The sequence below is a fragment of the Rhinatrema bivittatum genome, chromosome 4 (assembly GCF_901001135.1).
Source record: "Rhinatrema bivittatum chromosome 4, aRhiBiv1.1, whole genome shotgun sequence".
Lineage (NCBI taxonomy): Eukaryota > Metazoa > Chordata > Amphibia > Gymnophiona > Rhinatrematidae > Rhinatrema > Rhinatrema bivittatum.
In genome coordinates this window covers 467,700,971-467,715,165 of record NC_042618.1, presented here as the reverse complement: position 1 = coordinate 467,715,165, position 14,195 = coordinate 467,700,971, and positions in this window count along the sequence as shown.

The window sequence follows — 14,195 nt, the reverse complement described above, 5'->3', positions numbered from 1 at the left end:
CTGTATTAATGCTTCACATGTACCAGGCTGACGCCTTGACTGAGACCCTGGAGCAATGGATCGTCATGGGACTGCTGTTAGAGGGCTAAAGGAATATGCTTCTCTGGAGACGTACTACAATATGGGCTTTTTCTATGAAGTGCCCCTAAAAGCATTTTAATTCTATTACCTGACTGTCCCTCTTGATTGATTGTGCAAGGAATGTAACCAGTAAGGAAGTACATAGACCTGCACTCATCCCAACATGTATGAAATGTTTATGGCTTCACAACTGTAAAACATTGAGAGGTCACGTTTGCAGGTCCGCGTAGAGAGGAATGGCCCGCTGTTAGAATGCATGGCAATTAGTCTGCGTTTCCCCTCGCTGGTTAGGACTCTTTGACATTGGCTGGGCCTGGATTATTCTGATCTTGCTCTGCCTGCCTGCTCAGAGTAATTCATGAACTCGAGCAGAATGAGACATAAAACTACCTCCATACCCCATGGAGCTTTCTTTCTTTTTTTTTTTTTTAAAACAAAGGCTCCACTCTACCTTCTGTTCATGAAAAAATAATTAAACTTCTCAATGACGCCAGGTTAATTAAATGGCGGCACCAGCATCAACATGTCTGCCTTGATCAGCATCACTCATTAAGATTTAAGGGTAAAAAAAACAAACAAACCCCTCAGTTATTTAAGAACCTCAAACAATGAATTTCTCCTAGAAGTTAAAAACGATGAACTGCATGGAAGGAAAAGCAGGTTAAAAGCAGCTAATCTGAGGGGCTGCTGCCACTGTGCCGTTTTGCTTTGCTTGGATTTCCAAGGAAAAGAGCTCAGCGTTCCCATCTCAAAACATCCATTAACCTGCTAAAGGCATCATCTGCACGTTGCTGAGTCTCTTTTACCAAATTCTCTTTTTGCTGGGTTCACATGGCATTCCCTTGTTGCTTTCTTTCCGATGCAGTGAGTTATTCCCCCGGCGATTATGCCGCTCTCTTTTGAAGGGAATTCCCCATTTGAAATAATAATGGCCGATGAAGACTACGAAGCCAAGGCTGCAAAGTGTGGCGGGCAAGTAGGGTTGGGAGCTGCAGGCCGTAAGGGACCCGTAGGAGTTTAATGTGGGCGGGAAGGTGGCGGTTGCGTTTCCAGAGTTTGCTAAAATGCTAATGCCTGAGGCCGGCAGTCGGGGACTGAAAGAAAAGTCAGACTTTCAGGCAGTTAAACCCCCAAAGCAAATGCGCTTCCAGGAAACCTCAGTTCCTCGGTAACCCTAGCTGGATATGCAGCAGAACTTATCCGGATAAGTGTCACGCTGGACAGAGCCGGATAACTTTAGTACAATTATTTTTTCCAGCCAGATTTGCTTGGCTAACTTTCGGGCCGATACAGTACAGTGCGCTCCGATGGAGCGCACTGTACTGTATCGGCCCGATCGAGGGTTAACAGTGCGCTCCGATGGAGCGCACTGTTAACCCTCGATTGGACGCTCGTTTTCGACACGCTAGCGTTACCCCTTATTCAGTAAGGGGCCGAAAACGCGCGTCCAACCCCCCCCGAACCTAATAGTGCCCGCAACATGCAAATGCATGTTGCGGGCACTATTAGTTAGTCCCACGCGATTCAGAAAACAAAATGTGCAGCCAAGCCGCACATTTCTCCAGGCACCGGGAAAGTGCACAAAAAAACAGTAAAAACTGCTTTTCTGTGCACCCTCTGACTTAATATCATGGCGATATTAAGTCGGAGGTCCCGAAAGTTACCAAAAGTAAAAAAAAAAAAAATTGTTTGAAGTCGGCCCGCAGCTTGCGGGTCGAAAACCGGACGCTCAATTTTGCCAGCATCCGGTTTCTGAACCCCCGTGGCTGTCAGCGGACTCGAGAACCGACGCCGGCAAAATTGAGCGTTGGCTGTCAAACCCGCTGACAGCCGCCGCTCCGGTCCAAAAGGAGGCGCTAGGGACGCGCTAGTGTCCCTAGCGCCTCCTTTTGCCTGTTTTTACCACCGGGCCTAATTTGCATACTGAATCGCGCGCACAGGAGGGTGGCCTGTGCGCCCGCTCTCCCGCGGACTTTACTGTATCGGCCCGCTAGTTCACTCAAAGTGAAATTGCACCCTGTGAATGCCCCCCCCAATGCCTCTCCTTTTTCACCCGGGTAAATTTAGTGCAGCCACCGAGTTGCCAGATAAAATTGGGCCCAGGGAGCTGGGACCGGTGGGGGGTGAGAAATTATGAAATCTCAGGTCCTGCCTAGCTAGCTCCAAACGTTAGCTGGACAAATCAGATGAGGACTTTCTGGCCAAGCCAGTCCTCCCAGTGACCCTTTCCTGGGTCGCCCGGACCGTTGACCTCTAAATCTGTCCCAAGCAGGCTTGAATCCTGTCATTGCTCTGGGCCGGTGAGAATGCTTCCAGGCAAGATTTTTAGGGACCTGTATGCAGGATGGAGGCATAGAAGGAGCCATCACCAGAGCAAATTCTGAGCCCTTTCTATGCCTTAAAAAAAAAAATACCACGCGAGGAAGACAAGAAGCAGGAGGAAAAAAACACTTTTATTCTGCTGACTATAGAGAAGGGCTTTATTCTCAGGGAATGAGATGGGTTGATCTGTTCCTTTTTTTTTTTTTTGGTATCCAGCCACCAGGGCTGCCAGCCGGATCCACTCTCTAGTTTTAGTGCAGTGCCAGGGTGGTTTTTGATTTTGCTAAGAAAAGCAAGACTACAAGTCCCTGCATGCACTGGGGGGAAAGCAGCCCTGGCTCAGCCTGTCCCCCCGCCAGAGGTGGAATCAGTCGGGCGCCCTCTGCAGAGGATCTTCCCAGCCCGGGAAGGCTGGGCACCGATCTCTCTGTAAACAGGACCTTCTGGAAGGAGCTGGAAAAGCTGACTTGGACATTTTTGGCTGCGCTCACCTTAAAATGAGTTTCCCACTTGCTCTCATTCTGCCAGTATCATCAAGACAAGAGCAATGCAGAAACCTCAAAATTCTAGGCAAGTCACCAAAAACATTTTTGAAGTCTCGGGAGAAACTTTTTTTTTTTTTTTGTTTGGCTTAACTACATAAACACCATCACATTATTTTCATTAGCTAGAACAAAGAAAACAGTTTTTTTTTAAGTATAGATGTGATATAAATGTACATGGACAGAATGTATACCACCAGGCAGACCTAAAGTAAATCCTTTCACTTAACAAAGTAATGAATGCGCTTAGAGAAAATTGTCAAAGAAGAGAGTGTAAGCAGAGGTCATATGGATGTACCACACAGCAGTACACAAAGGGATGCCAACTGGCTCCAGATTTTCAGGACAGGTTGAGCCAGTCCTGGTTTTACTCCCCTGCATGCAGGTGCTTATAGTCTTGGCTTTTCATAGGGAATGTAATAGGGAAATCAGAATAAGCCCCATAAGAAATTGCCATACTGGGTCAGACCAAGGGTCCATCAAGCCCAGCATCCTGTTTCCAACAGTGGCCAATCCAGGCCATAAGAACCTAGCAAGTACCCAAAAACTAAGTCTATGTCATGCTACTGATGCTAGTAATAGCAGAGGCCATTCCCTAAGTCAACTTGATTAATGGACTTCTCCAAGAACTTGTCCAAATCATTTTTAAACCCAACTACACTAACTGTACAAACCACATCCCCTGGCAACAAAGTCCAGAGTTTAATTGTGCGTTGAGTGAAAAAAGAACTTTCTTCGATTAGCTTTAAATGTGCCACATGCTAACTTCATGGAGTGCCCCCTAGTCCTGTTATCCGAAAGAGTAAATAACCGATTCATATTTACACATTCTGGACCTCTCTTGATTTTAAAGAACGCTATCATATCCCCCCTCAGCCGTCTCTCGTCCAAGCTGAACAGCCCTAGCCTCTTTAGCCTTTCCTCATAGGGGAGCTGTTCCATCCCCTTTATAATTTTGGTTGCCCTTCTCTGTACCTTCTCCATCACAACTATATCTTTTTTGAGATGCGGTGTCCAGAACTGTACTCAAGGTGAGGTGTCACCATGGAGCGATACAGAGGCATTATGACATTTTCCATTTTATTTACCATTCCCTTCCTAATAGTTCCTAACATTCTGTTTGCTTTTTTGACTGCTGCAGCACACTGAGCAGACGATTTCAAAGTATTATCCACTATGATGCCTAGATCTTTTTCCTGGGTGGTAGCTCCTAATATGGAACCTAACATCGTGTAACTACAGCAAGGGTTATTTTTCCCTATATGCAACACCTTGCACTTGTCCACATTAAATTTCATCTGCCATTTAGATGCCCAGAATGCAATGGGGTAAAACGAGGCCTGGATCAACCTGTCCTGAAAATCTGGAGCCAGTTGGCAACCCTACTTATAATCTAAGAGCAGGTACTGGCAGCTCCTATCCTTGAATGCCTCAAATTAATAAAGCTATCAGAATTAAAAAAAAAAAAAAAAAAGACTGTCCAAGATAAACTTGCACAGAGTTGTGCATAAACTGTGAGGCTCTAACATCTTTTAGACACAGAAAATTAGACAAAATGTACCGGAAATGTGAAGACGAGAACCACGTGGATTCAGAAGCTTGCTAGAAAGCCTCCAGAATGAATCGGGCACATAGCAGTACCCAGGGGTGGATTGGCCTATCGGGGGATCAGGCTTCCCCCGGTGGGCCGGTGGGCCGGTGGGCCGGTCTAGCTGGTCACGTGGTCTCGACCACATGGCTAATGGTCTCTTGCAGCCTGCAGTATCTTCCTCAGCCCTGCTGCCTGACCTCCATCAAGGTAGGTGGTGATTGCAGCCTCGCAGGCCCAGATTGAAGCAATAGTACACCCCCCCCCCCCCCCCGGAAGCAGGGCTGACCGACACAGGTGGTAGCTGCAGGAGGACCTGTCACCTAGGCCAGCGATTCTCAACCAGTATGTGTTGTCGCGTCACACATGCTACTCGCGGCCGAAGAAACGAAGATTGTGTGGCTGCCAGCCGCCCCCGGAGACCAAGCCGACGGGGGCCGAAGAAATGAAGATTGAGGCCGACGAGGCCAAAGAAAAGAAGATGGGTACCGCGCAGCCAGCCGCCGCCAGAGACCAAGCTGGCGGGGGCCAAAGAAATGAAGATCGAGGCCAGCGGGACCGAAGAAAAGAAGATGGGTACCGCGCAGCCAGCCGCCGCCAGAGACCAAGCCAGCGGGGGCCGAAGAAAAGAAGATGGGCACCTCCCAGCCAGCCCCCACCGGAGACCAAGCCGGCGGGGACTAAAAAAATGAAAATCGAGGCTGGCGGAAAAGAAGATGGGTACCTCCCAGCCAGCCCCCGCTGGAGACCAAGCCGGCGGGGGCTGAAGAAATTAAAATCGAGGCCAGCGGGGGCCAAAGAAGTGAACACCGGTGCTGCTAACTGTTGCCGTAGACCAGCTGTTCAGCTGGGGGCCTTTGTGTGATGTATTTGAGATCAGAAGGGTACTTCTGTGTGTGTGTGTGTGTGAGAAAGGAATAGTGCTTGTGTGTGTGTGTATGTGTGTATGTGAGAAAGAAATGGTGCTTCTGTGTGTGTGTGTGAGAAAGGAATGGTGCTTCTGTGTGTGACAGGGAAGGTGCTTCTGTGTGTGAGTCAGGGAGGGTGCTTCTGTATGTGTGTAGTGTATATGTGAGTCAGGGAGGGTGCTTGTGTGAGTCAATGTGTGTGTGTGCGAGAGAGAGACGGAGCATGTTTTTGGCTGGCTTGTGGCTGTGAGAGAGAGGGCATGTGTGTGATTGAGCCTGTTTGTAAGTGAGATAGAACATGTGTGTGATTGAGAGCTTGTGTGTAATTAAATAGAGAGAGCATGTGTGTGATTGAAATCCTGTGTGTAAGTAAGAGGGAGCGAGAGCATTGTGTGATTGAGAGAGACTGGCCAGAGAGGTGACGTGTGTATGTGTGAGACTGATCAGGGAGGTGACTGGTATGTGTGTGCTTGAGTGTGAGAGAGAGAGAGACTGGTTGGGGAGATGATTAGTCTGTGAGAGACAGAAACTGGTCTTGAGAGTGTGACTGGTGTATGTGTGAGAGAGAGAGAGAAGAGACTGGTTGTGGTCCCTAAGGATGAGGACCGTGAGGACAGCTTCAGCAGCTACTGCTGCTTCTGGTGTGGTCTGCAAGGAAAGGAGTAGGAGAACTACTGGAGAGGGTAAGTAAAGGTGGCTTTTTAAATTCATTTTTCTTGATTGACTACCATTTTAATTATTCGGCAGTATGTGATGTGTCTGCTGTTTGAAATATTTTATTGGTTGTTTGGTAAAGGTTTCAAAATTTGCTTGAGTCTTTAATTATTGGATATTTTATTCATCAGCTATTTTGAAATGATTTTATTAGTATGATTTTATAATTATGATTCATGATTTATATATCTTGATTTTATTGATTGTTTCATGAGGAATGGTGATATTTTTGGTTTTCCATTGTTGCACTGTATAGAGTCTGGCGTGATACGTTTTACAGTTTAGTTTTTGTCTGCACATTTCTATTTATACTTTATGTGGCTTTATTCTGTATTTGGTGAGAGTTTGTGTTCTGTATGCAAAGACTGAGATGAAGCATTCTTTTAGCATGTGGTTTCTCTGTAGGGATCTGTAGTAGCTTGGCCTGTTCTGTTTTCCTGATAGGAGGTGTATTGATATTTTAGATTCTGGTGTAATATTTGTAGTATTCTTTTTCATAGGTGGAGTTGTTATTCTTTGAATGTTGAATGTTGATACGGGAGGACCATGCCAAAATATAGGGGTGTGTACATATATATATAAATTATATTGTATATGTAATTGGGTACCCATGGGCCAGTATGGAGAAAAATCCCCCGGGCCACTATTTTCCTACAATCCGCCCCTGGCAGTACCCAGAAAGATGGTTGAACGTCAAGCTGTCACTTCTATCAACATTTTTGTGATACTTTTGCCACTGTTCAGCATGGATCATTACCATGGTTTCATTTGGTTAGTGTTTGTATTTTTCCGAATTAGCTTTGAAAGAGCAGGTGATGCACACAATAGAAGGGAGTAGAGATCTGTGTTTTTCCAAGTCTACCCTGATTCTTACTGTGGTGGAATCTTCCCGGGCCAGGTTGAAGAAAGCCACGTTGGAATGTAGGGCCTGATTCACTAAGGCGTTTCTCCCATTCTGTGTCTACAGGAAAACGTCTTGATGAGTCAGGCCCTTAAGTTGTCACCTGGGTGCTTGCAGGTCTGTCCTTCTGGATAGTGCCGTGGAATGTTGTTTAATGTCTACAGAGTAAATAGGACCTTGGCTTAATGTTTCAATTGAAAGATGCCACTTTTAGCAGCATGGCGCCTTCTTGGCACTGTGCGGCAGCATTGGTTGGATAGTGACTCAGAAGGAAGAGTACTCCTGCCAACCCTCCAGTCAGTGAATCACCGGCACCTCTTCCTGCAGCACCTTTGTTCTTTGAACGTCTCCCATGGACTTCCTGGTCAGACCCATGCCTACTTGTCTTCTGAGGTCTCATGGGAATGTACCCTAAGTTGGCATGGCTGCGTAGTATGGTGCTGGCGTTTCTAACGTGTGCACAGCAGTATGACATGGTGCATCGAAGCACACTGAGATGGAACTTGCAGATATATTAAGGCATCACATTTGTACCTGCCTCTGATAATCTGACCCGCTGACTCATAGAGCTAGGGTCCTTTGTTTTCAGTTTAAACTGCTTTTCACCTCTACATTCCTGCATTTTTCCAAAAGTGTCAATCGATTTGAACCGATATCCACCCTAATTTTAGGATGATTTAAAAAAGCTGCTCCAGAGCTGCAGATACAGCGTTTCGAGGTCTCCCGTCGCTGCTGGAAACCAGTGTGGGCCAAATCCTATGCTGTGTTTCAAGTCCCCTCCCCCCCTCCTCACCAATGAAAGCGCTCGCCCTCCAGTGCCGCCCGTGCCCTGTTTTCACGTCCCACCTCCTCACCCCCTAAGCAGCCAAAGTGCCTGCCGTCTGGTGCCGCGAATGCATCTGAAGCAGGCCCTGTCCAGCAGAAGCTCTTCCTGGCAGGCTCCCTGGCCCAGCAGAAGCGCAGTGCTGCGGAGCACGGGAGCCCGGGTAAGAGAGAGGAGAGGCCTGGAGCCGCCACCGGCGAGGATAAATGTTATTGCACTGGGGGAGGGGGAAGAGGGAGGCCTGCCGGGCGGGGGGATGTGGGGATGCTTCTGGGCCGCTGGGTGGCAGCATCTGCCCCCTGTAAACCGCGCGCTGACTGCTGTCCACCACCGCGGCAGCTCCACACTTCCTTGGTCCTTCATCCTCTGACTCCTCCAACCCGAGTCTCGTATCAGCCTCGACCTCCGGCCCCGTCTCCTCCTTCCATCACCTCCGAGCTTTGCTGCTTCTTTCCTGGAAGCACTCGCAAGATAAGGGCAATCAATCAGCGACACGGGAACCCGTCCCCTTTCCAGCCACTCGCACGGGACTTCTCGTGGAAAAACGTCCACGCGCTTTCTCCCACCAGTATAGCCCCATGCACACGCTAAGGCCATTAACACGCCAGGAGCTGCTTAGTAATGCGACATCGTCCGGGCTCATGACCACCCAAACTCTGAGATTTACCTGGAAAAATAACGAGTCTCTGTTTTTTGTTTTTTTTTTACCGGTTTTCTTCTGATTTTGTTCTTGTCATAATAAACCCTGATAAAAATTCCTGGGGAAAAATGAAGAATAAAAACCGAAAATGAAGGTCCCTACTGATAGGCGAATCTGTCTTTGGGGGCCTAGATTCAGTAACCTCCCCGCCCCTCCCCCCATGTTCTCTGCATATCCTTAACAGGGGGTAGCAGGTCTGGCTTAGGAAAGGGCACAGGGGTCCCAGTGATGTTACTGGACTCTTCTCGGACTATAATCTCTGGACAATTGCTCATGGCTGTTTTTTTACGCTGGAGATGGAGTAAACTTTAATCGCAGTCGAGGTCTCAAGAGAAACATACAAAACTTGGCCCTCAGTGTTGCGTTAAATGCTGGGGTTGTTCGGAGACATTAGGATAAGATTTAGTTATTTGGGGTTAGAACAAAAATTAAAAAATATCTATAAGGAGTACTGGAGCGGAGCACGCTGATAAGTTACAGGTCACCTTAAGAAGCCCTGGGCCATTCCTTTCCTTTTAGTAAACGAGCAGCATTGCAGATTTGTGTAACTTCCTGTAAGCGATGCACTAGTGCTAGGAACGCACAATTTAGAAGTCCACGCGCCCAACGCAACACACTTTTGAGAGCCAGAAACGCACATTTCTCCTTAGCGCGCCCCTTTTTGTAGGCCACTGCACGTGCGTCTTATTGCATCGTCCCGTCGGTGATCCGGTCCCAGCGAACTCTCAGAGACAGCTCCCAAAGTGCCCCCCCCCCCCCGCTAGTGGGTCCATGCACGTCTCTTGTGTGTGTGAATTACAGGACGGTGAAGTTCCCACAGCAATGCAGGCCTGGGTTCATATTCCCGTTTGTGCGTTGAAAGGAGGCTCTCCTGTTCCAAAAAGCGGAACATCTGGCTAACTGACGGCTTGCTCACCTGTGTTCACTTATCCATTCTTCAATCTGGGAACAGACAAAGGCCGACCCTGACTTTCAGTGCAAACCCATTTATATAATTTATTGGGGCGCTGCATAAGCCCTGACGTTCTCATTAGCTGAATCACAGGAGGACACAAACAGTACCTGCTGGCCAGATGGCTGCAGGGCGAAAGGTTACGTGTACCAGATTGCTCATTTGCTGGGTACGGTCAGCTCAGCTGTCGTATTCAGGCAGTGCCAGTGCAATGTGATGCTGGAAGATGTGCACGATGTCATTTCCAAAAGAAGCAGCGCTTTTGCTTTCATAACTGCTTGTGATCCTGACTACTCCGTCCGCCAGGGCTTGATTGCAACAAACCGGTGCGGCTCAAGGCCTAACCTGACTGGAGCGAGCAGTAGGCAAAGCTCGACTGGCAACCCGCCAGCCACGAGGAAGCTGCTACTTCTGTGGCAACTGGAAGTGTTCCTTCAGTGTTATGTCGACTTAGCAATGCAGAGTTTGAATCTGCCAATGTCAGGAAATGATTTGAGAGTATGCACCTTGGGAGTACTTTTGGAGTTCAATTTTTTTTCATGCTCAAAAACTTCAGAATGAACTCCTGTTTTTCCTCCTATTCGGGCCAGGTACTGGTAGGTGTGCCCGCCACCAACACGCCATATCTGACTACAACACCCTCCTTCTAACCCAGGAAGTTCCCAGATTTTTCTGCTGACCAAATGTATGAATTCCTGCCTCAGACACATGCATGAACCCCCTCAACCTCTGACCCCGGCTGCACAACACCCTACATTAACAGAATGAAGGATCTTTAGAAACTAGATACCGACTGCCTAGTTCAGTAAGATTTTTCTCCCATTCTGGGTCTATTGTGAATCAGGCCCTGCATGTTTCACTTCGATAACATTTTGATAATAAGTTCTGGATATGATTTAAGATTTTTTTTTGGTTAGAGACTTCCCTGCACCAGAAGCTCCCACACTTCATCACTGCTTAGCTAAACACTTGAAAATGAATCTGGAAAATAGCTCTGGATATTAGGTTTTGTGCAAGATAAGATAGTGTAACTGTGCTTTAAATAACAGAAAAAATACAAAGGTTTTGCTACCATTTAAGATCAAACCTCTGTTTTTCAGGTGACTGGAAGCTGCATTTTGGGGTTTTTTTAGGCAATATTTAAAAAATTTAATGGAAGTATAAACCCCAGGTCTCTCCGGGAACTCATTCGCAGTGTTTCAAATATCAGTTATAATCAAATACCACAGGAGATGGGGTCAACATGGCCCCTCAGCTGCCGGAGATGGGGGTCATCTCCCCTCGTTCCCAGTTTGGTTAAGCTATGGTTACAGCTTCCATACTGTGTATCATCAATTTTCAGTTCCTCATTTGGCGATAACGAACACATGGATTGGATTTCTCTCATTCTCCTTCCCCTGTTCCTGCCCTTTCAGGCTACGTGCGTGCTATGCTTTACCGTGAGACGTTATTTCTGCTAATGCTCTGGCCCCTTGATTTGCCTTCTTGGATTGTGCATTCCCTAAAAGCAGTGGACTTAGGTAAAAATGTTTAGAATAATTACGACAGAAGGTGGGATAAGCGAAATTAAGTTCTCTCAGATGTCCTGTATGACTCCTAAAGCGAGTCTTTGAATGCTCCTCTTGCTAGCCATTCCTACGGTCACGACTCTAAATATTCAAAGTGCTGCGATGCCAGTTCTCATTCAAGCCCCATGCAGGCAGCATGCCGATATTTTGGAAGGCACGAATACAGCAGCGACAGCTAAAGACAAGGATTGGGCAGGGAAATTGTTAATGACAGTGGTGTGGTCAGAAGAAGGAGATACAAAGTTAATTCCCCGAAAACTCTGAAAACCTAAGACAATAAAGAGACAAACCCTAGGACAAAGACCAATGGAGGAAGGAACTTCCCACCCCCAAGACAGGAAACCAAGTCAATGTTTTGAAGACTCTTGTTTGGAGCGAGGTGGAGTGGGTTTAAATGAGAGCGCTTGTCGACCCAAACTCGTGACCTTAATTGCTTTAACCTAATGATTTAGATTTTACCATACAAGCTTCATTTATCGCCTGTGTGGTTGTTATTGATCACTTTTGTAGGGTTGATATTGATCAGCCTGCTTTGTTACACTTCACCCCATTAAGGATACTCTGCTTAGTAAGACTCTTTCCTAATTCGTCACCGACTGAAGATGCCTAGCGAAGAACTGGCCATCATTTGTTATTTACCAAGGCGCAATCTCATGCTTCAACGGACACTGTTGCATTCATAAGGCCACAAATCAATGCTATTGCTAGGCAGGGGTATTTGTTGCTATGAATAGATCCAAGACTGTTAGGAGTACAGTAGACTTTGATGGCCAATTGCAAAAAACTGGTTTTGTTACCTGTTCCTACATTATGGAATAGATCAGTTATTCATATTTAACATGGAATATGACTGCAGAATTTAAAAAATGTAAGTCATCTCCAACTGACATTATTTAATGGCATATTAGATAAATGGAAAGTAAAGCTTTCAGACAGTAGATTCTGTGCAAGTATCAGACTTATAACATATGTGCCTATTCTAAGGGTCTTATTGGCATAAAACTCATCCTTGAATGAATTCTACTCTCTATTACCAGCTAAAGATTTTGCGGTTTGACTTCAGGTTCCATTGAGAGCAATGCTAATAACTGCAGTACTAGCCTTATTTTTTTTTGTTTAAATTCATGCCCTTACCATTTCTAGTTTAAATCATATTACAGAAACAAATTGCTTATCCTTCCCATGAACTATAAAATATGAAAATCCAACCCCTGAACACCAAATAAATCTTTGACTTCTCCCCCTGCCCTTCAGGAATTGCTCGCTCTTGTCTGCTTGATGCTTTGAATTGCGCCTCCTCGACATTATTTTATGGTTAAAAAACCTTTTTTTTTTTTTTTTGTTCCTTGACTGTGTTGCACTGATGGATCAGGCTTTCATCTCTTGCTCGGATCATACGTGCCCCATTCCAGATTTTACTATCATTTCCATTCTGTTTTTCAAAGTGATCCAAATTGAGAACAGCACGTTCCACTGGAACATATTACGTTTTTTGCAAATTAATCTTTGGAGATAGTGTGACGCAGGTGTTATGTGATATTTGTTGAAACTGGATGGTGTTCTTGGGCTTTGATAAGATTAATTACCAGTCTGTATTAAAATGACTTGACTTTCATTTGGATGTTATGTCCTCTGTCAAGCCTGGTTCTGTGATGTCTTTCTCTCAGCAGTCTCTTGCTGTTTAGTGTCACAATAATTCTTGTTTCACGTTCATGTCTCGCTTGCTACTTCTGCAATTCCGCTGGGTTCAGCTATTGGCCCGCTCATTCTTCTGCGTGCATGATTCTTTCAACAGATGTGAGAGAGAAAATGAACACAGCCGGGAATGAATATTTTGCAGAAAACACACAAAATTGCATTGCTTTGAAGATTTTCTGTCAAACTATTTGAGCCTTGCCTAGGTCAGATTTATTGAGGGACTTTTCCCAGTTTTTGTCTGGGGGGGAGAGGAGAGTTTAGCACATCTGGCTCAATGTGTTCAAGATAAAATGACTTTCTCTATCTCAAAAGACTGAGCTGTTCTTGTTGCTATTGTGCCCAGGCTCATTTTAAAACTCTTAACTTGGCTTCTTTCTCATTTATTATTGTCAGTTTTCCCGGGCAGAGATTCAGAGTTGATAAAACGGCATTTGTTGTTTGGGGAAATATAGTTTCCTTAATGAAACAATAATTTACATCTCCTGAAAAAATACCATGAGCTGAGGTGGCATTTGTAAAGGGAGTGAGGGTAAATAATCAAGCCCCACTTACCTTCTAAAGCGCCATAATGCTATGACGAAAGGACCCGGTGGCAGTGGAAGAGGAGGTAGAAGAATGGGAGAATGGGAGATTGGGGGTGGAGAGTGTGTTGCAGTTGTGGACTGCTGGTCCCGAGGAGGAGCTGGCGCTACCTGCGGGGAGGAGCCCCCGCAGGTCTCCACCGTCGGCAGGCGGAGACAGAGGCCCAGCTGGAGCTTCGCCAATACCAGCCCACGTTCTCCTTAGGTTGAGCCCTCGGGTGCTGGGGCCGGCTGGTCTTAGGTGGGGGGCCTCTGTAGTGGTGGAAGTCCAGGCAGGCTGGAAGCGCTGCTGGCCAGCATGCTGAGAGATCTGCAGAAGGACTGACCGGGGTTGAGTGGAGATCAAGACAAGCGGAGCACTGCAACGTCGGTGTCCAGGCCGCGGTCGGAGGTAGACGGCAAGAAGCAAGGTCAGGGTCCAGGCAGTGATCGAGGCAGGCGGCAAGAAGCAAGGTCAGTGTCTAGGCTGTGGTCGGAGGTAGGCAGCGGGAAGCAAGGTCAGTGTCTAAGCAGTGGTCATGGCAGACAATGAGAAGCAAGGTCGGTGTCTAGGCCGTGGTCAGAGGTAGGTAGCGGGAAGCAAGGTCAATGTCCAGGCAGTGGTCATGGCAGGTGGTGAGAAGCAAGGTCGGTGTCCAGGCAGAGTCAAAGCCAGAAGATCAATCCATAAGGAAGACGATGAGGAGAAGAACGAGGACCACAAGGACATGAGGAGACACCGAAGACAGACAAGAGGAACTGACTACAGACGAGGGAATCCAGGGATAACCGGATGTTGGGAACCACAGATGGAAGACATGGTCTCAGGAAACCACAG